The sequence below is a fragment of the Schistocerca americana genome, chromosome 8 (assembly GCF_021461395.2).
Source record: "Schistocerca americana isolate TAMUIC-IGC-003095 chromosome 8, iqSchAmer2.1, whole genome shotgun sequence".
NCBI lineage: Eukaryota > Metazoa > Arthropoda > Insecta > Orthoptera > Acrididae > Schistocerca > Schistocerca americana.
In genome coordinates, this window is record NC_060126.1 from 22747285 (window position 1) to 22772202 (window position 24918).

A 24918-nucleotide genomic window follows, 5' to 3' on the forward strand; every position below is an offset into this window, starting at 1 on the left:
TAGTCCTAGTCAGCGTTCTGCTGGCTCACTTCGTCTCACAGCCTTCTCGGCTGTTACGTTCCAGGCAGACGTGCTGGCATTTAATGTTACGCCGGAACAATTTCGTCACTAATTTTAGTGCTGAAATCACGTTTGTCATTTATTTTGATGTCTAATAGACTTCCATCACCACTCACGAAATAAACATTAGAACTCTGCATGAAGATTTATTGTGTTTTTTTTTGGTGTGTGTGTGTGTGTGTGTGTGTGTGTGTGTGTGTGTGTGTGTGTGAGAGAGAGAGAGAGCGAGGGGGGGGGGTCTTCAACATTAAATTGTGTGCTAAGTGAGTTTGTTCATTTAATTTGGTGGGGGTGATATTTATTTAAATTTATCCATGTTCTATAGGTCTGCGACTGTATTGTAACATTACGTGAAATAACTTCATACTGCTGCAGTCACTTTTTGTTAATATTTTATTAGCACACTGCATTTCGGCAGCATGCTCCCATCATCAGGTGCATTATACGGTTACTTGTACATCAGCTGATAGATTGTGTACATCAGCTGTGTATGCCGGTCGAGTTAAGAATCGAAAAATAAACCTGTGGAAGGATAAATCTGTTACAGTGTGTGAATGGCATGATAGGTAATATATATTAATACGTTTACTTACATTTCTGTTGGTGATTTCATTTTATGGCACACTGTGCTCTGTGTGCCATAAAGCCAGAGCACAGTAACAGGTAAATCACAAATTAGCATATTCACAAACATCTGTTTACAACTTTCCAAAGATTTTTAAAATCTGATAAACTACTTACAATTTCAAAGACGGTAATATATACCTGTAGAGAAGATGAAAAGTTTCATATGAATCTAATGGCAATATGGAGAATGTTACATGGGTAGTTACATTTAATGTTGGAGAAGTTTTTGAAGAAGTTAACATTATTACTTTCAAACTTATCATTTAATAATACATCCCCGAGTGCTGTGCCATGAATGAAGATTTCCAGTTCTTCATGTAATATATGAAGATCATTCGCAATATCATGAAATGGCGGCCTATGTCTTTTATGTGGGTCGCTATTGCTGATCTGTTGTAATTGTTATTGTGATGCAAGTGGTGTATACAAGATTCCGTGAACTACGAAGAGAAATGTGAATACACGGTTGAAGAAACATAAAAGTCTTTGCCGACTAGGAAAAACAGACAAGTCAGCCGTGGCGGAACATGCTTTTCAGTCGCGTGATCACGTAGTAAAATTTTCGGAAACTGAAGTTTTATGTACTACGACGATCTATTATCCATGGCTATTTACAGAAGCCGTCGAAATATATAAACATGGTGATAATTTTAACAGAAAAGAAGAAGCTATGAAACTCAGCGATATATGGACAGTGGCGCTACAGAATCGGGGAGAAGTTTATCTTTGACGTACCACGATCGATAGCTATATTTTATCCTTGACAAGGTTCATCTTTGCTATCACGTGAAATCCAGAGCACGCCCATTTTCCACGGTATTTAGGCCGTTCTTCGACGTCCGACTCGTCAGTCGGCAAGACTCAGCATAACCAGGAGCACCTCCAAAGATGTCCAACGTAGCTTGGGACCAAACGTCTGGGATAGAAGAGTTCCATGGACCACGGTCATACAACCCACAAGAATTTTCGGCAGCTGAAACATCCGGTCGTGAAAGCCTTCATTGTATGAGTCTTTGAAATTGCAAGTAGTTTTTCTTAGATTTTAAAACTTTTTGAAAAGTTGTAAACAGACGTTTGTGAAAAATGCTAAGTTGTGATGTACTTGTTACTGTGCTCTGTGTGCCAGAAAACGAAATCGCCAACAAAAATGTAAGTAAACGTATTAATATATATTACCTAATCATGCTGTTCACATAAGGTACCCACTGTAACAGATTTATCCTTCTACACAGGTTTATTTTTAGATTTTTTAGCCCCATTGGCACACACAGCTAATGTAGATAACCTATCAACTGTATAATGCACCTGATGATGGCAGCGTGCTGCCGAAATTCACTGTGCTAATAAAATATTAGTAAAAAGTGACTGCAGCAGTGTAAAATTATTCCACATAAAGTGATATTTATTGTTATTGGTGAAAATCTCTGGTTGTTCCAGGAGATACATCGTCTTTCTCTTGCCTATAGTGAGTAGAATCTGCAGGTTTGTTTTGATGTCTGTAACGTAATGACTATTTTGTGAGCTGCAAAACTTGATTAACTTGAATTTTTTTAAAATGGAATGCATATATGTGCTCTTTGTATTGAATTGTGGAGTATCCTCCTGTTTACGCTATGTAGTAGTAAGGGCAGCTGTAACAGATTAGTTCATATATACTAGGGTTGTGAAATGGTGGGTAGTCTGTTTGTGTGTTATGAACCATTTTGTTTCGTATTTTGTTGTTTGTGTGGAAGCTTATTTTGACTTTACGTGGTTTAAATGGTTTTCAAGTTGGTATAAGGTGTTACTGAGGGAAGACATGGAGATATATTTAGTTTCATCTGCTACAGAAGGCTGTGCTGTTGATGTTGATCGATTGGTTGGTTTTTATTTTTCATCTAACTTGTCAACTAAGGATGAGTCAGAAACACTGTTGTGGGCTGTTGTTTTTGAAATGTTAAGTTCTTTGGTTTTTACATCAGGTTTAGCATGGATTTTGTTTACACAGTTGAGTGTTGATCTAAAAAATGCTAATCTGCGTTGATTTGAGTGGCGTGATGGGTTATTTATAGTCACATCTGATGTACGTTTCCTACCAATTTGGAATTTATGTTTGTTGTTGTGACAGATTATATTTATGGCAATAAAATTAATTCCATGTTATGTTTTGTGTCCAACAGTAAAATATACTTTGAGCCGTATGTTACTAAGTTTCTCAGCTCAGGTTTCTGTTTAAGTGGTTTACCCATTGTATAGTATCAAGGTATCATCGACACAACATTTATAATAAACGATTTTGTGATTTTTTCTTTTGTTTGTTTAAAAAAATTGGTTTCAAGAACATTAACATTGATGTAAACTAGTAGGCCAGTTAAGCTACTGCCCATTGCGAAACCACCATTCTGAATATAGATTTCGTTATTTAACGAAAAGTAATTGTCAGATCCACCAGTTCGTAGATTCCTACATTGCTTAACTTTTTCTGATGCAGTAAGTTATCTTTGATTATTCAGAGTGTTTCTGTTATGAGTATGTTATTGTAGTTGTTTACTATGTCGAGGGATGTAAACTTTGTTGTATGGTTATGATGATATCTTTGATACTGTCAGCCAATTTAAAAACCGTTTTTTGTAGAGTAGTTGGTTGTAAACGTGTAGGGACTTAGTAAGAATTTCATGAAATTTTTTCAGTTATCTTGTGTCCTGGGCTGTTTATTGAACTGCCCAATGGACATACCAGATGGCGTTGTTTGTGAGTTTTGGAGCTTCTGTGAAGGTAAGAAGCGAGGTACTGGTTGAAGTAAAGCGGTGAAGGCTGGTCGTGAGGCGTGCCCCTGACACTCCTCTCGGGCTTCTGTAGTAATAATAATAATAATATTAAGAATAAAGTGATAGCAAGAAAAAGGGATAGCGTCTTTGACTGTCAATCAAAACAATAAAAAAGATTCGGTAGAGAACTTGCCTGCGAAAGACAAGGGTCCCGAGATCAAGTCTTGGTCAGGCACACAGTTTTAGTCTGCCAGAAAGTTTCATACTTGCAGTACTTGCACCGCTAAACACTGTGTTATGTGAGGCACACTGTTACAGTACACATTCGCTAACCCTGCATGGACCGTTGCAGCGTTGCTCCACTTAAAATATAGGAAAACTGTCTTGCTTCATCCAGCAACGCTCCAAGGTACTTCGGCTCTGGGCTTTTAGTGTGTACCAGAACTGGAAACACGTACCAGTAAACAAAAAGAAATTAATTACATAAATTTCGTTACAGTTAAATGTTTGAGTATCTCTAATAGGCATCGTATTTCATAGTTTTCAATATTTATTATCTTTTTCGTTACTGTTTGAAATCCTCAGCACGTTTCTTAAAATATACTCTAAGAAAAAAAATGGAAATCAGTAGATGTGATGTACTTGTGAAGGCAAACAAATGATTACAATTTCAGGAAAATTGGATGATTTATTCAAGAGAATTAGCTTCACAAACTGGGTAACGCAAAACACGTTCCTCTGCCTCTAGCCCTCTTAACCGGCTTGACACTGACTGATAGTGTTGTTAAACGTGCTCTTTAGGTATATCGTGCCAAATTCAGTCCAACTGGGGTCAAAATACCGAGCTGGTTGGAGGGCTCTGCCATAGTTCTCCGTTGGGGAAGGTCCAGAAACTTTGCTGGCCAATGCAGGGTATTGCAAACACGAAGACATGTAGGTAAAACTCTCTCCGTGCCAGGAAGGTCATTACATAACTGAAGTGTAAGTTCAGGATGGTTTGCTATGAAGGACAAGAGAGTTAATGGATGTCTTCCTGTTGGACAGCGTGCCAAATTGTGCGCAACTGGTGCTCTAGATAGTCCGAACATCGATATAGTTGGGAAGCACAATGCTCCAAACGTCTCCAGACTCGTGTTCGCTGGTCGTCAGTATCAGTCCCAGGTGGGACACGAACCTGACTGCTCACACCACCATGCGGCCCTGCAGCCAGCAGTGATGGTCTGGGGCGCCAGTTCTGTTCACAGCAGAACGCCTTGGGTTATCATCGGCGCCACCCTTACAGCACAGCGGTACGTCGACGGTGACCTGTCCTGGGCTTACATTTCAGCAAGATAACGCACGTCCGCACGCGAAGAGAGTCCCTGCTCCTTGTTTCCGTGCTTGACAGACCCCGTCTCGGCCGGCAAGGTCGCCGGATCTCTCCCAAATTCACAACGTTTGGGGTATTGTGGGCAGGGCCTCCAACCATCTCGTCATTTTCACATTCTAATGCGCCAGTCGGGAAGAATTAGAGACGATATCGCTCTCCTTCAGGAGAACATCCGTCAACTCTATCAATCAGTGCCAAGCCAGGGGTGGATCAACGTGTATTGACTTGCTCAATTTGTGAAGCTCCTTCTCTTGAATACATCATCCACTTTTTCAGAAATTTTAATAATTGTTTGTCTTACAGGTACATCGCGTCTAGCGATTTCCGTTCTATTGGGGTAATACCTTCGCGGTGTGCCAGTTTTTTTTTTTTTTTTTTTTTCTGCGAATGTGAAACCTCGTCAGTCCAAAAAGTTTCAGGACTGGAGTAATAAAATATAGAGAAAAGTAAAGATGGTGATTTTAATGCTTCAAGTTTTGTACATACTCTGACTGCACTTGAGTGGAACGCACAGAACGATCATGCAGCCTTGTAAATCTGTCATAGAATCTGTCACAGAAGCTGTTCAACTCACGCATCACATTGGCTTGAATGTCGGTTATGTCGTCAAAGCGGACATTTCTGCAATTTGTCGTTTTCTTGATAGATTCGTATTCATAATACAGGGACTGATCACCCGTGATAAATCAAGTCGCGGCAGGCTTCCAAGCGTCGTCGTTTTATCTCCGGAGTCTGGGTGTGCGGAACAAACTTTGCACACACTTGTCTCTTTCTCACCACATTCTGGACAGTGTCTCGAACGCTAGATGTAGAGATGTTGCTTCATTGCGATTTTTAACTCAACGCCACTGAGACGCTACGGCCGCACGTGCACTGCTTTGTTATTAACACTGCCTCCTCACAACTGCCTGCTGGAATGCACATCTGTTACACTTACAGCTTCACCGTAGTTACTACATTCGCGTCACTTGTACTGCAGGGATAAAATCGCTCTCGGCACTTCCTGTACGGGCGCTGAGTAACAGGCTGTACAGAAAGGGCATGACGACTCCCAGGCCGCCACCACCTCAAACATTATGTGCTCATCCAAGAAAACAAAAACTCTAAGAAATGAAAAAAAAAAACAATTACAGCTCTGACTTTCCCGTCGCCGAGTGTCACCTAATTCCTCTTACTAATGCAGTGACTCTTACGATGGTTTCGTGGCAAACGCGCTCAATTTCTCTGCATTTTTTTCACTGCTATTGGTTGCGATTTTCTTCTCTTTATAGGATCGACTCTGCAACTAAATAATTGGCTTTCAGAGAGAATATTTCCCTCTGAAGCGTATCTTGTGCTGTCTTGAAACTTGCTGACACATCGTAACTGCCGGGCTGTCGCTCGAACCCAAGACCTCGCCTTACGTCGGCGACTCTATTCTTTCGTCCCTGAATAGCTCACTCGGTAGAAGCATTACGCGCATTGCAACTGTTTCTTATTATTCTATGTCGTCCATGCGACGAGAAGCAACTCAACGGTGTCTCCGATGTGAAGCAAGGTTCGCAAGCAGCATCCGATGATGATGCTTCATAACCAAACAAACGAAACCTGTGTCGGGTAAGTCAATGCCATTACCTTAGTCACAGACATGGTCCTCGTAAAAAAGAAGGTAATCATAATAAAATTAACAGACGAAGCACTAAATCAGACATTGAAAATGACATTACTTCGTGCTCCGTCGAGCCGTCGACATTGTGAATTCTAAAGGCTACGCTGAAGTTCACTTTCTGTTACAAGCTAACTGTTCTACTAGTTGCCCTACTCTCTGTTTCTGTGTGTGCCTTTTGTTTCACTCCTTTACATCTTGTTGGGACACGATACCACTCATATCGCTCCGTCGCGCTTAGCTCAATGCATTTAAACGCTGTGACTGCCTCTAGAAGTCTGCATGTGGTGCTATAATCTGTCATTGCCACTCCTCTACCAATTCAGCCCTCAACGACACAGTATCCAAAACTTTCTGAAATGTGAAATTCGCGTGGAATTGGTTATCAGTACACAGAAATTCCGTTCGCTGTCTTCCCACGCACGACCATTCAGTGTGGCAAACAGATGGGAGCCGAGTGGTCTGGGTAGGTGAGTAGGTGGTGATGACCCTATTCCCATCGTCGTGATTCCTTGAGTTTGCTATTCTGCGATGGCTGATCGAGAAGATCTAAAATTTGGCTTTAAACTTGGATGAAACTGCTGCAGAAAGGCACTTAAAGTTGATGCAAGCCTTTGGGGAAAATCGCTTCAGGCCAGACACAGACATAGGAGTGGTACACTGGCTGGTCAAAGGTATCAGGAGACCTACTAGTGGACATCACTGTGTGGTGCGTCCAACCTTCCCTTTGAACTCTGCCGGTGACACTTTCAGTGAGGTGACAGCGTCTGTCGAGGAATGGCAACCCATTCCTCCCCCACAGCTGACACTAGAGAGGGCAGTGATGTAGGACGGTGGGGTCTGGGACGATGTAACTCTGACTCGTCGCAAAAGTATTCCACTGGATTAAGGTCGGGACTCTCGGCAGACCAGTCTATTTCAGGAATGTTATCGTCCACATAACAGAGCCTCAGATGCGACTTGACGACATGATGCAGTGACATGCTGGTAATAAACAACCATCGTCCCCAACTGTTCCTCTGCTGTACACAGTACACAGTGCTGTGGAACGTGTTCATATCCTTCTCGCGTTTACTATTTTCTTAAGCCCTCCAAAACGACCACACGCTAACTCAGGAGACACACCCACACTGCAACACTACCTCCTCCATAATTCACTGTTGACAGACAGAGCGAGTTGGCGCCATGGTTGGAATTCCGGTGGAGGACAGTTAAAACTAGAGATGGGGGATCCGCTCCTGAACTGATTCATAGAGTTGAATCTTTCAAAGGAGTGAACAATCAGTGATTCAGAGAAAAAGAACGGTAGCTCGAAACGTTTCCCACAGCAGAGAGAGAGAGAGAGAGAGAGAGAGAGAGAGAGAGAGAGAGAGAGTCGGAGCAGATCAGCGGGGCCTCTGCTGGTCGGAGCACACTGCACGCCACACAGCACAGCCAGCGCCTGCCTCTGCCCTGCTTCTGCCTTGGATGCCTGCATTGTGCAATGCCCCATTGGATTTTGTGTTTCACATATGCCATGCGGTCTCTGTGCTTCCTCTGATGCTTGCAGTGTCTGGCGCACCTTAACTTAGCATCGCACTCCGATCGTTTCATTCGCATGTCCTGCCTTCTGGGCAGTTGATGCGAGCAACAGGACAGAGAGGCTCCTAGCGGAGAACGTAAGAACTACTTGCAACAACCTGCTCGCAAGAGAACGGACGATTTGTCTCGGAGCGGGTGAGTGGTGGCCGTTCACCGCTCCCCCCACCCTTAGAACTCGCCCGCTCAACGCTCACCCCACCGTTCTCGACTCTAGCCAGAGCGTTGAGCAAAGCAACTCAGGTGTCACTCTCGTCTCTGCGGTCTTAGCTCACGCAGCAGTAATACAGCTCGTGGCTCGACCTGCTTGACTCAGTGCCTCTGCATCAGAGTTTGTCTCTACTGGATATTGTGTTACTTCAAAATAGAATCAAATAAGATCAAAATACAGGTACAGTACTGGAATAAACCAAGTTTAAAGGGCAATGTGCCTTCCATTTATTTTCTATTGTGAATTAGTGGTGAGTCATGAAAAAGAGCTAGTTCATTTCAGGGAGTGAACAGTTCTGATCCGATCTCTGAAAAGAACAGTTTTGCCCATGTCTAGTTCAAACCCACGCCCGGCCATCCTGATTTAGGTTTTACATATTTTCCCTAAATCGCTCCAGACAAATGCCAGTATGGTTCCTCCGAAAGGGCACGGTCGATTTCATCAAATGCCGAAATGGTTCATGACACAATCCGAGCTCGCGTTCCATCTGTAATAGCCTTGACGTCGACAGGACGTTAAACCCAGTCTTCTGCAGGTATTTGTCGAACCCAAATCCTTCCATCGGATTTGCACAGGGTATAGTGTCATTCGTTAATCCGTGTAACTCGTTTCCAGCCGTCCTCTTTACAGTGGCTCTTCACACCGCCTCAATCGTTGCTCGGTGTTGACCACAGAAACCTGCGGCTTATGAGGAGCTGCTCCGCCACTGCACCCCCAATGTTTTTAACTTCCTGCGCGCATTCACTGTTACAGCTGGCCTGCTGGCGGCTCCTCGGAGCTCTCGAGTGATTCCTTCCGCTAATTTTATGCAGTTTCTTACAACCAGCGTCCGCATTACTCGAGGGTTCCTACCTGGTCCCGGCTCAGCCGTGGTCGTTCCTCCGTATTCCCACTTCCCTGTCGCACCACCAGCAGTCTGCCTGGCCAGCTCTCGAAGGACTGAAATGTCCCTGACGGATCTGTCACTCAGGTGACATACAATGACTAGATCACCTTCAGTGTGACTGACTTCTCCCGACCGACCCACCCTGCTGTTACTGCTCCTCTGCTGACCTAACACTACGGTACACGTGGGTCTCTTCTGACACCGACCAGTCCGCCGCTCCTCACTTATGCTGCAGGGTGCGTCACTCACGACACCTACTACTGGTCAATTCCGCGTTACATATGGTGCCCTCATACTTTTGATCCGACAGTGTGTACCCGTTTCATAAACGAGCAAACATTCACTGATGCTGTCCCTCCCGATTGGCTGTCGACTAGGCTACACCAGCAAATGTCCAGAAAATGACGGATCTGATTGTGTAAGACTGTAGAGAGATCACGAAAGACGTCTGCTACAGCTTGAGGATAAATTATGATACACGTGAACGTATTGCGTTAGAAGAATATAACATGAGATGGACTGCGGCTAAGTTTGTCGGGACGATCAGAAGCAGTATCACGTGCAAGTCTGCAGGGAGCTGAGAAACCGCTTCAAGGTGATCAAAACTTTATTTCAAATGTTTCCACTGGTAACGAAATGACCTATGACGCTGAAACTAAGCAGCAGTCGTCACAAAGGATGTGTTGTTTCCACCTCGACTAAAAGATGAAGAAATTAAATTCCTGTTCACCGTTTCATTTTTTTGCATTTGTTGTCGATGGATTGTTAATAAAAAGTTCGTCCCTCCTAGTCAGACGGTTAACATGGTGCACTATCGCGATGGTCTAAGACGTTTGACAGGAGACATAAAGAGAAATGAAAAAAAAAACATGAAATTGCACGACCGGATACAGCATACATCATTCACGAATTTTTAACTACAACGAAGATGGCTGCCGTTCGCCATTCACTGTACTCACAGATGTAGCTCTGCGTGACTTCTTCCCTTCCGCAAGATGAAAATCGTGTGTAATAGGAGAAGATATGATACAGTGGAGGAGATTCAAACGGAATAGCAGAGGATATTTTACATCCCAACAAAGAAACACTTACATTATGTGTCTCAAAAGTGGTGGAAACGTCGGTTATTGCGTTACCAAGAACTTTACATTGAAGGTGATGGTGCGTAATTATGTCTATATAAAACTGAATTATTTTAAGTAAGGTACATTCAGGGAACTTTTGGATACCTCCTGCTATGTTGCCGTTGCTTCCAGTCGATTCATTGTGACGCTTGACTAAACAACGAAATTTTAGGTTACGCTGGCCATGCGCGTGCAGAAAACACGCACGCTCCTGAGTCCTGCGGTCGGCCAACGAGGCGGTGTAAATTTCAAAACACGTTCCCGCCGTCAGTGTCCAGCATGGCTTACGGCTTTTAGCTCTGTACAGAGGATGTCCATTAAGCAGAGAGAAGGGGTGATCTTTCACATGTGGATAACATCAGGATTCTTTTACAGCCTTTTCGCTGCAGGTGCAAGAAACGCTGCAGATACCTGGTACTGAGACCGGATTGTATAACATCTGTAACAAGTTATAATTTTTGTTACAATTATTCGTGTTAGTCAGACAAATTGTCACAGCGAGGGATTACTCTAATGACCTAGATGTTCTACTGATACAAAGATGGACAGCCACCGTAAAGCAGTTCGTGAGTTTCAGAACCAAAACATCACGTCCGACTGAATACTGCCTTGTTGCGTTGCGTGATAAGGAACGTACAAGGGATGTTCACTTTTTTTTCCTGGATGCAGGTCGGTTTTATTCAGGATTCCAATGCGCCGTATTCTACTCCATTTTTCTGGATACAAAATCCTATTTCAAATGGCTCTGAGCACTATGCGATTTAACTTCTGAGGTCATCAGTCGCCTAGAACTTAGAACTAATTAAACCTAACTAACCTAAGGACATCACACACATCCATGCCCGAGGCAGGATTCGAACCTGCGACCGTAGCGGTCGCTTGGCTCCAGACTGTAGCGCCCAGAACCGCACGGCCACTCTGGCCGGCCAAATCCTATTTCTCAACACAATCTCCATTCAATAGTAGATTCCATTGCATAGTGTCTCCACAGCAGTGTTGCCACTATTTAAATTCCAACCTATGTAGTTTTACAATAATTCAAAAAAGAAATCTACGTTCGGTAGCCCACAGTTATCCAGATAACGCAGTATTAGTTGGAGACGATATGAACCCGACGAGTGTAGCCAGGGGCGTCTATGGATTCATCGCAGAGGCTTTGGACAGGCAGTCTTGTAAATTACTGTTACATATTTTCTTCTTCCGAAAACTGTCTTGGCCAGCTAGTTCGACAGCCCGCATGCAGTGGAAATATTCTAGGTCTTGGGGACGCAAACAGGGGTGAGATTAACGACTATGCCGGTGTAGAGTGATTATGACGTCATATAGCGACGATGGTTACTAAAGTTAATAAAGCCATCTAGAGAACTAGAAGATTATATCTGCTAAAGAAAAACAGATAAGTAGTTGCTAGCATCGCACTTAGAATATGAATCCACATCGTTTACTTCCAGTATGACGGACGTAGACGAATTATGGGCAGAGTTTAAATGGATGTAAATGACATCATGGAGAAGTAAGTGCAGAGGAAGCCTGTTAAGGACGCAAAAGACCTACCGTGTTTTAATAACAAAATTCGAAAATTACTCAGGAAGCTAACACTGTTGCAGTCTCGATTCAAAAAACAACGCACAATCACGACAGGCCAAAATTGTTCGAGAATTCCTGAGTCTGTAAAAAGATTCATGCTCGGAGCAGACAACTGCCTTGGCAAAACATTTTGCCCAGAACCTGAGAAAATTCAGGTCCTATGTAAAATCGCTAATCGGGTCGAAGACTTCTATGTAGTCAATTGTTGACTAACCTGATAGGCAATAGGAGAGAGGAAAAAGAAAGCTGAGCCCTTACATTTCGCGTTTAAGAACTCGTTCACACAGGAGGATTCTACAAACGTACCGTCACTTGGCCGCCTCAAGTACTCCCGTGTGGAGAACATAGACGTCGCTAGAGTTGAGGAAAAACCAACCGAAACAGTTGAAAATAAGTCGACAGGACGGATGGAATGCCAATTCGATTTTATCGAGAATATTAGACATTTGCCCCTCATTTAGGTTGCATTTATCGCGAATTTCTCTCCAGGTGGGAAGTCCCAAGCGACTGGAGAAAAACGCATACAGGAAGGGAAAGAGAACGCATCCTCAGAATAACAATGCTCTGTCGCAGTGAAATGTAACTGTATGTTCCCTTTCAAGTATTTCAAGTAATGTGTCGAGTGGTACTTGTAAATACATCTAAAGTACACTTGGCAGCATCCTGACCATTGAGAGAAGAGTTGGAAGTTGGTTTTTCACATTTTATTGTTATCCATGTGTGCAGTTTCTAACACTTTCCTTCTGTGTTCTCATTCAATAATTTAATTTTGTTACAGTTTTGCATATTTGGCTCTGTGAACCTGAGCTTTCAGCAAACGAGATGGGGACCCGCAAAGGTCTTACATGTGAAGTCGGAGTTTGTTACCTCGATATTCTGCAGCTTGGTAAAAGAAACAAAGGCTTGAGTGGCTGGATTCCATTAGCCGCAGTTGGTCAGTCTGGTTAGTAGAAGGATGATGCTGTGGTAACCCTAAGATGTCGAAGTTGAATGACTGTAGAAAGACACACGATCACAGACAAAATTTCTAGTTTGCGTGACGAATGGCGTCAACTCTGAATGTAGAAAAATGTAAGTTAATTCGGATGAGTTGGAAGAACAAACCCATAATGTTCGAATACAGCATTGGTGGTGTTCTGCTTGACACAGTCATGTCGCTGAAACGTCACAACGTTGCAAAGCGATATGAGGTGGAGCGAGCATCTGAGGACTGGGTAGGGAAGACGAATGGTCGAAATCGTTTTATTGGGAGAATTCTAGGAAAGTCTGATTCATGTGTAAGTGAGACCGCTGATGCGACCTACTCTTGAGTACTGCTCGAGCGTCTGGAATTCGTACCTAGTCGTATTAAAGGAAGACGTCGAAGCAGTTCAAAGGCGGGCTGACGCGCCGTAAGGTAGATTGCGTAGTATCTATGGAGATGTAGACTGCGGCTCCGTGAGTGCTGGAGAGGAGACGATGGTGCTTTGTTTAGTGTACTTTGTTTAGTGCTATGAAGTGAGCAGCCAACTCCAATATGGTAAGCATGTGAAACACACAGATGAAAAAAGAATCACAGCGTCGAATAATAAATAACGTACAGTAATGAAATTTCGAGATGAAATTTGTCTAGGTAACACATTTAATTGACTAACATGGCAAAATCCCAGATGAATGTAATCGTGGGACAAGCCATTGCAAATCTGAAATGCTCATATATTAATAACCAGTGTACCCGCCAGAACGTTGAACGCAAGCATGCAAACGTACATAGATTGTGTTTTACATGTGCCGTACGAAAGTTTGTGGATAGAGTTCCATCCCGTTGCACTTGGTCGGTCAATACAAGTGTGGGTAATGCTGGCTGTGGATGACGCTGGAGTTGTCGTCCGGCGATGTCCCATATGTTCTCGACTGGAGACAGATCTGGTGATCGAGTAGGCGCAGGCAACTTGCCGGCACACTGCAGAAGGTGCTGGGTTACGACAGCTGTATGACGGCGAGCGTCAGCCTGTTGGCAAACACACACTGGAATTCTGTTCATGAGTGGCACCACAACAGCTCGAATGATCAGACTGCAAAGTTACACAACTGTGTAAGCTGTAAATATTTTTGGTTTAGTGTTGCAATTATATCACAGAAAGGCACACATTTACACAGTTTACAATGTGAACATGTTATGAGTGTTGTCATACGAACGCATCTCATCCTCAGAAAGTGAAACAATCCCAAACACAACAATGGTACATTTTAACTAGAAGTTTCTTTACAAAATTATTCTTACGACTATGTCATGATATTGGCCAGTACTACGATAAATCATCCGATTCCGGTTCAAAGTTCGGTACTATATAGGATGATAATCAAGTATACGGAGGATGGATAGTTTTGTGACAAGTTGATCAAGGTCGTTTTGATGAGAAAGGTCGATCGAGTTTACAGTGGACGCAAGCTAGTGAATCACCAAGTTTACGCCTCTGCACGCGGTATTTACTTTAGCGGCTATGAGCTGTCGTCTGCAGGACTGTTCTCGTCCTTTAAAATTCCTATAAAACTAGTTAAGCCTTTGCTGATTTTTCCAGCAAAAACTCTCCCTACGTTTCTCGTTATGCAAGAAAACATGTACTCATCCCTAGTCTTGGAGTATGGCGATACGCACGTGCATGGTTGGAGCAGCGTGCATATTAAAATGCCCTCTCAGTCCTCGCAAGAACAATTAACTAATTGGCTTGTTTTTTCCCCACAGTTGGAGTTCAATGATGTTACAGCTAATATCTAGCTGAATGTCAACCGCGGTGTTGACACAAATTTCTCCTGTGCGTTATACAGAGTGCTAATGCGCCCCGTTCTGCAGTTGACGCCAGTTCAGAGAAGAGTCCCCGAAAATTTCGCTCTGTCTCCGCACCTGGGTTCTTTTGTTCTCCATGTCACGTCTTTTTTCGACCAATAGGAGCGTTCCTCTTATTTTTGTGGAAACTCTCTCTGTCAATCGCAAGGGCCCTATCATTAGACTGCATCAAAATCTTAGCACTTCACTCCTTCCTTGTTAGTTTCTGCCAATCGGAAGTTTTGTGCCCGCTCCAGACGCCTAAAAGGTACAAGTGTACATCACATGTGTACCACTCACTGTTCATGTGATCAGTTGCATCACTGGATTTGTTCGTATCCATTTGGAATTTCAAAACGCAATTTTCTAAAGCTTCTTTCTGTCGTACTTATCGTGGCCTGTTATTTGCTCCCCAGTATGTGTCACCTGTCAGGTCGCTGACTCCCGCTGCGGGACACCCCGTAAGAGGTTTTCGTGGCACCTACCGTGGTGCGGCATCCGCTTCTGCCCGCCCCTGCTTACACACAAAACGTTTCCTCTCGCAGCTTGTCTCACCTTCTCCTCATTGACATGCATTATATAGGAGCGGTGTGTTAATGTCGATTGAGTGTCATCCCTTTTGCATTACATACTTACAGGCAAATCTGCTCATTACTGCCGAAGTAAGTTAGGTGTCATATTCACCTTCCAATTATGGTGTATAAAACTCTTACCTAAGGTGCAAAATTGACTATCATTTATTCTGCCACCTTACAAGACTGACATACAAGTTTGCAGTGGCGGTATGTGGGATGACCAAGAGATTGCTCCAGCTGTCATACGAAATTGCATCCCAGAGCATAACTCCAGGTCTACACTTAGTCTTCCTCCTAATCAACATATGGCCATTACTAGTACCGAGGAAAAACCAGCTTTCATCAGAAAACACACCAGACCTTCATCCTGCTATCCAGTGAGCTCCTGCTTGACACCATTGAAGTCGCAAATGACGGTGGTTTGGGATCATTGGAGTGCAAGCTACATGGTGTCTGGCTCGATTCTGTCCTTGGAGCAACTGATCCGTCACTGTGGTGCCAATGCCTGCCAAAATTGCTGTTCCAACTGCAGTACGATGTGCCATATCCATACATAAAAAACAATGGTCTTCTCTCTCGGCAGTGTCATGTGGCCATCCGGAGTTCAGTTTCCTTGCCACCGTACATTCTTGTGACCGCCGTTGCCAGCAATCACGTACAGTGGATACATTCGTGCCAAGTCTTTCTGCAACATTGCAGACAGAACACCAAGCTTCTCGTAGCCCTATTACACGATGTTGTTCATACTCAGTGGGAGGTTTTGATAATAACGTCTTTGTCGCCTTACAGGCATTCTACATCTACATCCACATCCATACTCCGCAAGCCACCTAACGGTGACTAACATTAGCTGAGCGCGTCCAATGTCGAAGGTAACTTACGTTAACGATCGTTACAGCGTATATTTAAAGCAAATCTGATTTGCATCCACACAGTGGTACTTCCAGCTCCACTCTTATGTGACTGGCACGAGATCTGAATTGACATCTTCCAGATGTAGCAACACCCCTGTAATCTTCGGTTATGTTTCACTTCCCTTCTTCAAGTTGCGTCTCTTTTCCGTCAGTGTATTTAAGTTGAAATATTAATGAAAACGATTCTTTCTGAAGATAATATTTTGTATTAACTGATGGGGGAACACTTCAGGTTGATGGGGTATTAATTTAGAACTGGGCAATACTTAGATCTTCCATTCAGATCATGATCAACTTCTTTCTTCAGGTGTCAGGAATCAATTTTAGCACAGCATGTTTCAGAAGTAACTGAAATATTTAAGTGCCAATGTTAACTTAAGTGCTATAAATTCAATACATTAATCCAAGAATGGTGTCATTTTGCGTGTGACGCTTTGTTCAGTGGTGTGATGAGTAGTTATGGTGAGTTGTATTTTCGCCTATGTCTCTGTGCGATATGTACTGCACTTGTACTGACATGGTAGCAAGAAAAAATGTAACGTGGTTGAGACACATCATAAGTTGAGGCAATGCGAGTGCAGAGATTAAGTTGAATTTGCTACATAGTGATACATATTCGGTAATCGCCTCCATGCCATTAATGGCTGGAATTTCACGACGATAACCGCAAAACCGTGAGACCTACCAGAGCTTAAATTTTGATTAATAATCAGCATTGGTGGCCAAAGGCTTTCGGTATGAGAAGTTAACCTCGTTCTGCCAACGGCCTTGTCAAACATGGCGGATAAGTGGACAGAGGTTCAGGCCGCTCTCTTGCCCTTGGAGTTGGAAACTGCCCCTGAAATTGGAAGAATCAGCAATGACCAACGGCATGAGGATGCAGAAGGCAATGGAAACCACAGAATTAAAGACACATAATGCGTAACCACAGGACATGTGGCCTGTAATTGAAGAAGTGTCATGATGATCTCTCCATTGGCAAAAGATTCCTTAATAGACCCCATTCATATCTACAAGAGGGCCAAGGAGGAGGTGACCATGCGAAAAAGATTGAATAAACGACGAAAAGATAATGTTCTACATGTCGGGGCGTGGAATTTCAGAAGCTTAAACGTGTCAGGAAAGCTAGAAAATCTGAAAAGGAAAACACAAAGGCTTAATCTAGATACAGTATGGGTCAGTGAAGTGAAATGCAAAGAAGACAAGGATTTCATGGTTGGATGAGTATGTGGTAATATCAACAGGAGCAGAAGCTGGTATAATGGGAGTAGGATTCGTTATGAATAGAAAGGTAGGGCAAAGAGTGTGTTACTGAGAACAACTCAGGGGTACGATTGTTCTTATCAGACTCTACAGCAAACCAACACCGATAACTGTAATTCAGGTGTACATGCCAATACGAGCGCAAGGGCAGTGCTGGTGCATTTGTTAGTGCAGGTTGCCTACATCAGGGGCAGGTATGCACTCAGGGGCAAACCTATTGCTGCGCAGGATTAACCGAGTGGTCTAAGGTGCTGCAGTCACGGACTGTGCTGATGGTCCCAGTGGAGGTTCGAGTCCTCTCTTGGGCATAGGTGTGTGTGTGTTTGTCCGTAAGATAACCTAGGTTAAGTAGCGTGTAAGCTTAGGGACTGATGACCTTAGCAGTTAAGTCCCATAAGATTTCACACACACATTTTTTGCAAACCTATTGTTCTTCTTTGATTGACACATACCTAACCTATTGTTCTGTTAAGTGGTTTTCTGTGTCACCTCCATTTCCTTTTGATTGACAGGCACTTATCCTATTGCCTCCCTCCCCCCTAGCTCCCTCCCCCACCACCAATCGACTCCTCTTCTCGCTGCTACAGATAAACTTTCAGGTCTGAGTTATTGGAATAGGCCCCCCTTTCTTATCAGTTTTATTGACTACTTAATTAATCAATTAATTAACCTCTCACCCACAGTAAAATCCCCTCCCCTCTTCTCCCCCAGAAAATGGCGGGAAGTTCAAGTTCCATCAGGACAATGCAACATACCGTGGCTACATCCACTAACATAAGAAAATTGAGTGAAAAAGAAAGCGCTCTTGCGCTACCTTCACTAACTTAAGTCATCCGACCATCACCTCCTCCTAAGGAATTAGTTGGAAAAAGACTCAGCCTGTGCTGGATAGGATGGACATAAGTCTTACTTAACCTACTGTTCTGTTAAGTGGTTTTCCATGTCACCCCGATTTCCTTAAACTATTGAACCATCTTTGATTCCAAATTAAGTAATTAGTTACGTTCTCTCACCATATTGTGGTACACTTCTAGAATTTCACATGCTTTTGAACGGCATTTCTGGCGCATTCTTCTTTGTCACGCACCCCTTTTAAATATTGTGCTGCGTTTTACACATAAATTACGCAAATTAACCTTGTGTTATGCACTTAACCTGCTGTTCTGCTCCATGTCACCCGCTCACACACCCCCTCTCCCCCCTTAACTATTATACAGCTAACACCATGTTACATAAAAAATTCATGCAACTTAATTAAATCGATATTTTTCACATGTATAGGATATTTTTTTTTATTTTGCAACTTCCTATTGGTTGGTTAAATTGATGGAATACAATTGAAACAAAAGATCACTAATAAAAAACACATCTCCCCCACTCGATGCCCGACGCCACTGCCGCCGCCACCGCCGCCGCCGCCGCCGTCAGCTACTAAGCGACGCGTAGCTGTCAGTTGGGGTCCTGGCAGCGTGAGGTGGCAACGTCTCTTTCATACATGACACCCGAGACATTACTGTCATAACACTTGTTCACCCAGGTGCCATCGCTGGCATGATGACACATAGCTGCGGCGAAGGTCCAGCGCCAAGATGGGAGCCCCAATGCATCCCAGAATAGCACAGATCCCTAGCGATCGTCACTGAATTTACCCATCAAACTGCTGCTGCTGCCGGTGTGTGGGAGGACCGTCTCAAATGACATTAGTCTTTGCTGAAGATGAGTGCTATTATAGAGGTGAAGTTTAAGATAGAAGATAACAATATATATATATATATATATATATATATATATATATATATATATATATATATACATATCTAATGGTAGCATGGAATTATGCCTATCATGCAGCACAAATTGAGTTATGGGATCAGGAGACATGTGACCATGTCCGCTCCCAAAGATATATAGCAGACGTGTAAAATTACATGTCCTGTACTTGACAAAAACCACAGACATAGCATGTGGTTAAAAAACTGTACACTGTCACAGCGGGAGCAGGGCTGAGAAAAAAGAACACAACGGTTGTGAGGTAAAAATTCATTTATTTCTGATCCAACTGAAAAGTAATATTACATTTTCATAAGCAGACACAACAACACTTTTTTCATACATGTTCTTGAGTCAATGGAGAGAAGGGCTCCCGTACGATTCCAGGTCTTGAATAGCACCAAACGTAAAGATTCAGTGCATCCATGAGATCTTCTCCTTCCCCTTCATGTAGACGATGGTACCTGTGTGATCGAATAATTTAAGCGCCGTCACCATATCTTTATAGGGTATGCCAGGATCATCCCAGTGAATTCCATGGTAGAAGTGTGTTAACCACTGTACACTCTTCCGTGTCTAACACACATCATGTACTTGAAAGACCTCAGTGATACAATGTTTGCTGAGAATGTCTCTGTTATTCCAGCATCTTGTGTGTATGCTACAAACGAAACATCTTTCAATATGAACTGTCTACACTACCATCACAGAAACTCTGAGCATCTGCAATGATGTTCATACCTTGAGACACCATTATGAAATGCTCTAGGTATGGTGCAACACCTATTCATTTATACAGCTTGTTGCACAACACCGGTGAGTAGGCAGTGGTTGATCAAATGGCCATGTAGGACTAGAGCATATGCGGCAGTGTATTCTGGGAAATTTGTCAAAGATTCAAATTCAGTTCGCACATCTATAGGTCCAGACAAAATTATCTCATTCTGTTTCAAGCAGTCTATTACAATGATCGGTGAAAGCTGTATGAACTTATGCGGACTGAGTAGACACCCTCCTCCCTCTCCTTTGGTAATTTCATAGTAAGAAGCACAAAACCTTGCATAAGCTAGACTGTACACATTTTGATTCCACTGCGGATGTAGATTGTCATATTGGTAGGATTCTGATTTGAGGCAGACTTTGGCATTAGTGAACTTGCAATTGTCGAACACGGTGGAATAATTTGCTACATTACCCCTTCTATCAGTGTGAAATGCAAGTATGATGAATCTATGTGTCTATAGCTGCGAAGAGGTTTCAATAGCCCATGTTTGTCTGCTCGCAGTCGATAACACTGGGTACTCAAAAACCGCCCATGGGCGAAAGGTCAGTGACAGAAATGTATCGGAATTCTGGATTTTTAAAAGCTTCAAACCCTTCTCGTCGGATACGCTGATGTGAGGCATTTTCCATATTATCTTGCTGATTGTGATCGTATTATCCTCTTGAGCTCCTCGAATGTACGAGTTATTGTCCGTCGCACTCTGCACTAGAATGAGCTCCTGTTTAACGTTCATAATAATCTGTCTCACGTCTTCAAAGTGCCCCACAAGCATTTGTAGAGGTATGCATGCAGTAAATCGCTTGTACTCTACAACTGTTCTATCCTCTGGATCGTCTATGAACCACCCCGCATTTTCTTAACTATGCAAATCAAGGGAGATACAGAGACATATGTTTTAAGGGTTGATGTTATGCCGACACTGCGTGTATTGACGATCTCAGACCCGCTGAGTTCATAGCGTATCTTTTGGAACAGTAATGCTAAAGCGTTACGAGTAAGCTTGGATCCCGCTGTATTGATGCTTCTTGAATGACCCCTCTAGGTATATGAAGCTCTTGCATAGAATTGAGAGTGCATCTTGGTGCTGGACGACAATACTAATTTCATCGATCTTGTTAAATGTGGTTGAATCGTAAGGCTTATGATAGAAGTATTCCTGACCTATAATTCTTTCATCATACTCTGCCGTACTGCTTACATTGAGTGAGGACGAAACTGTGTGGTTTCAAGCCAGCTGATTTAAGAAATCGTAGTTATCACTTTGCTGTTCGGTAGCAAAGTGACATGCTGTGGATTGCGTGCCTTGTTTGATACTGTACCCCCATCCCGCCTTGTCTGAACTGTCACCGTAAGGTATATTGCATTGGCAGGCGTCTCAACAATTTTGTACCCCATTGAAACTGAGGGGAAGACTCCATATATAGTATGAATCAGACTATCGTTGAAATAGCAGTTCGTTGCAATGTTACACTCGACTTGGTTTGTGCTGACGGGAAGTATTTCCACAATCTGATCTGACTTGTAAAGTTTACTTGGATCCTTCTTCAAAACCTGCCCTTTTGTGAAACCCAGCAGGCGCCCTATTGAACCTTTCTGGTTAAAGTCAATCGTTTCGTTTACAGTCATTTTTTCAAATTTAAGTGTACTGATGTTTGCACGTAGCTTAATACCTGTTTTAAAACTTCGTTTAAATCGTCAATATCGTATGCACCCGGTTCTATTTCAAAATATCTTCTTCACCATTAATATTCAGATGCAGTTTGTTGTTAGTCTCAGTGATATTGTGGATTCTGTTGTAGGTCTCCAGTCTAATCAATCCAATACTCCATTCACCAACGCTGAAATCAATTGGGGGGAAGTAATTTGCACGCATTAGAGATGATCGTTCTTTTAATGTCAAAGTGTACGACATTGCATCTGAACCTCAACTGATGAAGGAATGTTTAAAGCTCCTCCTTATATAGCATGCTTCTTCTTCTTTGAAAAGTCAAGAGAAACATGATGCATAGTTGTCCACAGAGGTATGTATTAAAGTCATGGTTGCGCCGATAGTTGTAGAACACACAAGTCCTGTGAGTGAAGTATCTTTGTAATTCTACTGACGGTTGCAGCTCACTAAATGTCGAAACAGTAGACGGTATCCGCATTTTTCATATGATACCCAATGGGTGCCTGGGCATCCAGCAACATCTAAATCCACAATGCCACATTCACCAATTTTCCACATAGTCTTCAGTAATGTACCCCGCATAAACACACCACGGAATCTTGGTACGTTGGATTTGTTTCTAACAAAAGAAGATCAGTCTTTGTGAGTGGTCGATCTGGTAGAACCGCTAATGGGCTTTCCTTTGTTTATGAACAGACCAAGCCTTTTCCTGTACGGTTCCAAGTATAGTCCTTTTCCGATGGCTGCGGCTTCCATCATGTGGTTATGTCTTCTGGCCTGTTCTGAGTTTTGCGCGTTCTTGACTGTTCGAGCCATAGCTGAAGCACCACCGTCGAGAGCGTGGAGAGGGCCAGAATGAGAAATGGAAGAAAACCGCCGGATGTCTTGGGTGTTGGTAGAACTCGAGGTGCTTTAACCATCCCTCATCTTCTTCTTCTTTTTCTTCTTCCCGTATCTTTATGCTTCAGTGCGTTTTTAGCTACATACATCTTGTGACAGCCAGAGCGAGAGCACCAGCAGCAGCGAGTACTGTTTGTATAAAGCGTTTATTTTGCATTTTGTTTACGACCTTCCACTAAGGAAGGGATTCTATTTGTGTTTATCTGCTCTGCATAGTAACTAACAGTTCTTGATAAAACCTTACGTAGTTTTCGTGTTAGATTTCTTAGTGTTTTCTTGATCGTTTAGAACAGAAAGCGCCCTAAAACCGTCTTTTGTTTGTTTCGCGGCCGTTAGCCACTAGTCACTTGAATCAGCAGTTGTCTTGTGACAGCCAGAGCGAGAGCACCAGCAGCAGCGAGTACTGTTTGTATAAAGCGTTTTTGTACTTATTTGCTGCGCTTAGCTTTTAAATAGTTTTTCTGGGAAAACCTAGCGTAGTTTTCGCGTCTCGTATTTCAGTGAGTGTTTCTTGATTATCAGAGTAGCTCATCAGAAGATTATCTTGGGAATTTGTCACCGTATAGAGTAGGGTAAACATAGTCATGTGTAGGGACTGTGGTTGTTGTGAGCGGACGCAAGGAGAATTGGCCACTCTTCGGGGGCAGGTGGAGGCTTTGTCTGTTAGGCTCATCGAGCTCGAGGCGCAGGCGTCGGCTCGTAGTGCCGTTGGGGCAACTGTGGTGAGACCTATGCCTACTTCGGTGGCCTTGGAATCACATGGAACCCCTGATGTCGCTGCGTCTTTCGGCAGTGAGCATCTTACCGGTCAGCCATCACTCCAGGGTGAATGGCGGACAGTGGTGGGCTCGCGCGTGCCTGGCCGAAAGGCGAAGGTGGGATCTGGCCGCGTGGCAGCTGCCTTACCCCTTTCCAACAGGTACGGGGTGCTTCCTAGTGGTGATGACATCGTTTCCGAGCCACCACAGGATGCCTCGCCTGTTGGGCCAGTGGCCGATTCTCCGGCAAGGTCCCGACAGTCACAGAGGGCGGGCCTATTAGTTATAGGGAGCTCCAACGTTAGGCGGGTTATGGAGCCCCTCAGGAAAATAGCGGGTAGGTCGGGGAAGAATGCCAGTGTGCACTCGGTGTGCTTGCCGGGGGGTCTCGTCCGTAATGTGGAGGAGGCCCTTCCGGCAGCTATTGAACGCACTGGGTGTGACCGGCTGCAGATAGTAGCACATGTCGGAACGAATGACGCCTGCCGCTTGGGTTCTGAGGCCATCCTTGGTTCCTTCCGGCGGCTGGCTGATTTAGTGAAGACAACCAGCATCGCACGCGGAGTGCAAGCTGAGCTTAATATCTGCAGCATAGTGCCCAGAGTCGATCGCGGTCCTCTGGTTTGGAGCCGTGTGGAGGGTCTAAACCAGAGGCTCAGACGACTCTGCGACTATAATGGTTGCAAATTCATCGACCTCCGTTATTGGGTGGAGAACTGTAGGGCCCCCCTAGACAGGTCAGGCGTGCACTACACACCGGAAGCAGCTACTAGGGTAGCAGAGTACGTGTGGCGTGCACACGGGGGTTTTTTAGGTTAGAGGGACCCCCCCTTGGGCGAAACGATAAAATACCTGACGGCTTACCAGAGAGGACATTATCATCGTTGATAAAGAACGTCCGTCCTCAGAGACCAAAAACAGGAAAAGTTAACGTAATATTGGTAAACTGCAGGAGTATCCAGGGCAAGGTTCCTGAATTAGTATCTCTTATTGAAGGAAATAGTGCGCATATAGTATTAGGAACGGAAAGTTGGTTAAAACCGGAAGTGAACAGTAACGAAATCCTAGACACAGAATGGAATATATACCGCAAGGATAGGATAAACGCTAATGGTGGAGGAGTATTTATAGCAGTAAAGAATTCAATAATATCCAGTGAAGTTATTAGCGAATGCGAATGTGAAATAATCTGGGTTAAGTATCAAAGGTGGGTCAGATATGATAGTCGGATGCTTCTATAGACCACCTGCATCAGCAACCGTAGTAGTTGAGCGCCTCAGAGAGAACCTGCAGAACGTCGTGAAGAAGTTTCGTGATCATACTATTGTAATAGGGGGAGACTTCAATCTACCAGGTATAGAATGGGATAGTCACACAATCAGAACTGGAGCCAGGGACAGAGACTCTTGTGACATTATCCTGACTGCCTTGTCCGAGAATTACTTCGAGCAGATAGTTAGAGAACCAACTCGTGAAGCTAACGTTTTAGACCTCATAGCAACAAATAGACCGGAACTTTTCGACTCCGTGAATGTAGAAGAGGGTATCAGTGATCATAAGTCAGTGGTTGCATCAATGACTACAAGTGTAATAAGAAATGCCAAGAAAGGAAGGAAAATATATTTGCTTAACAAGAGTGATAGGG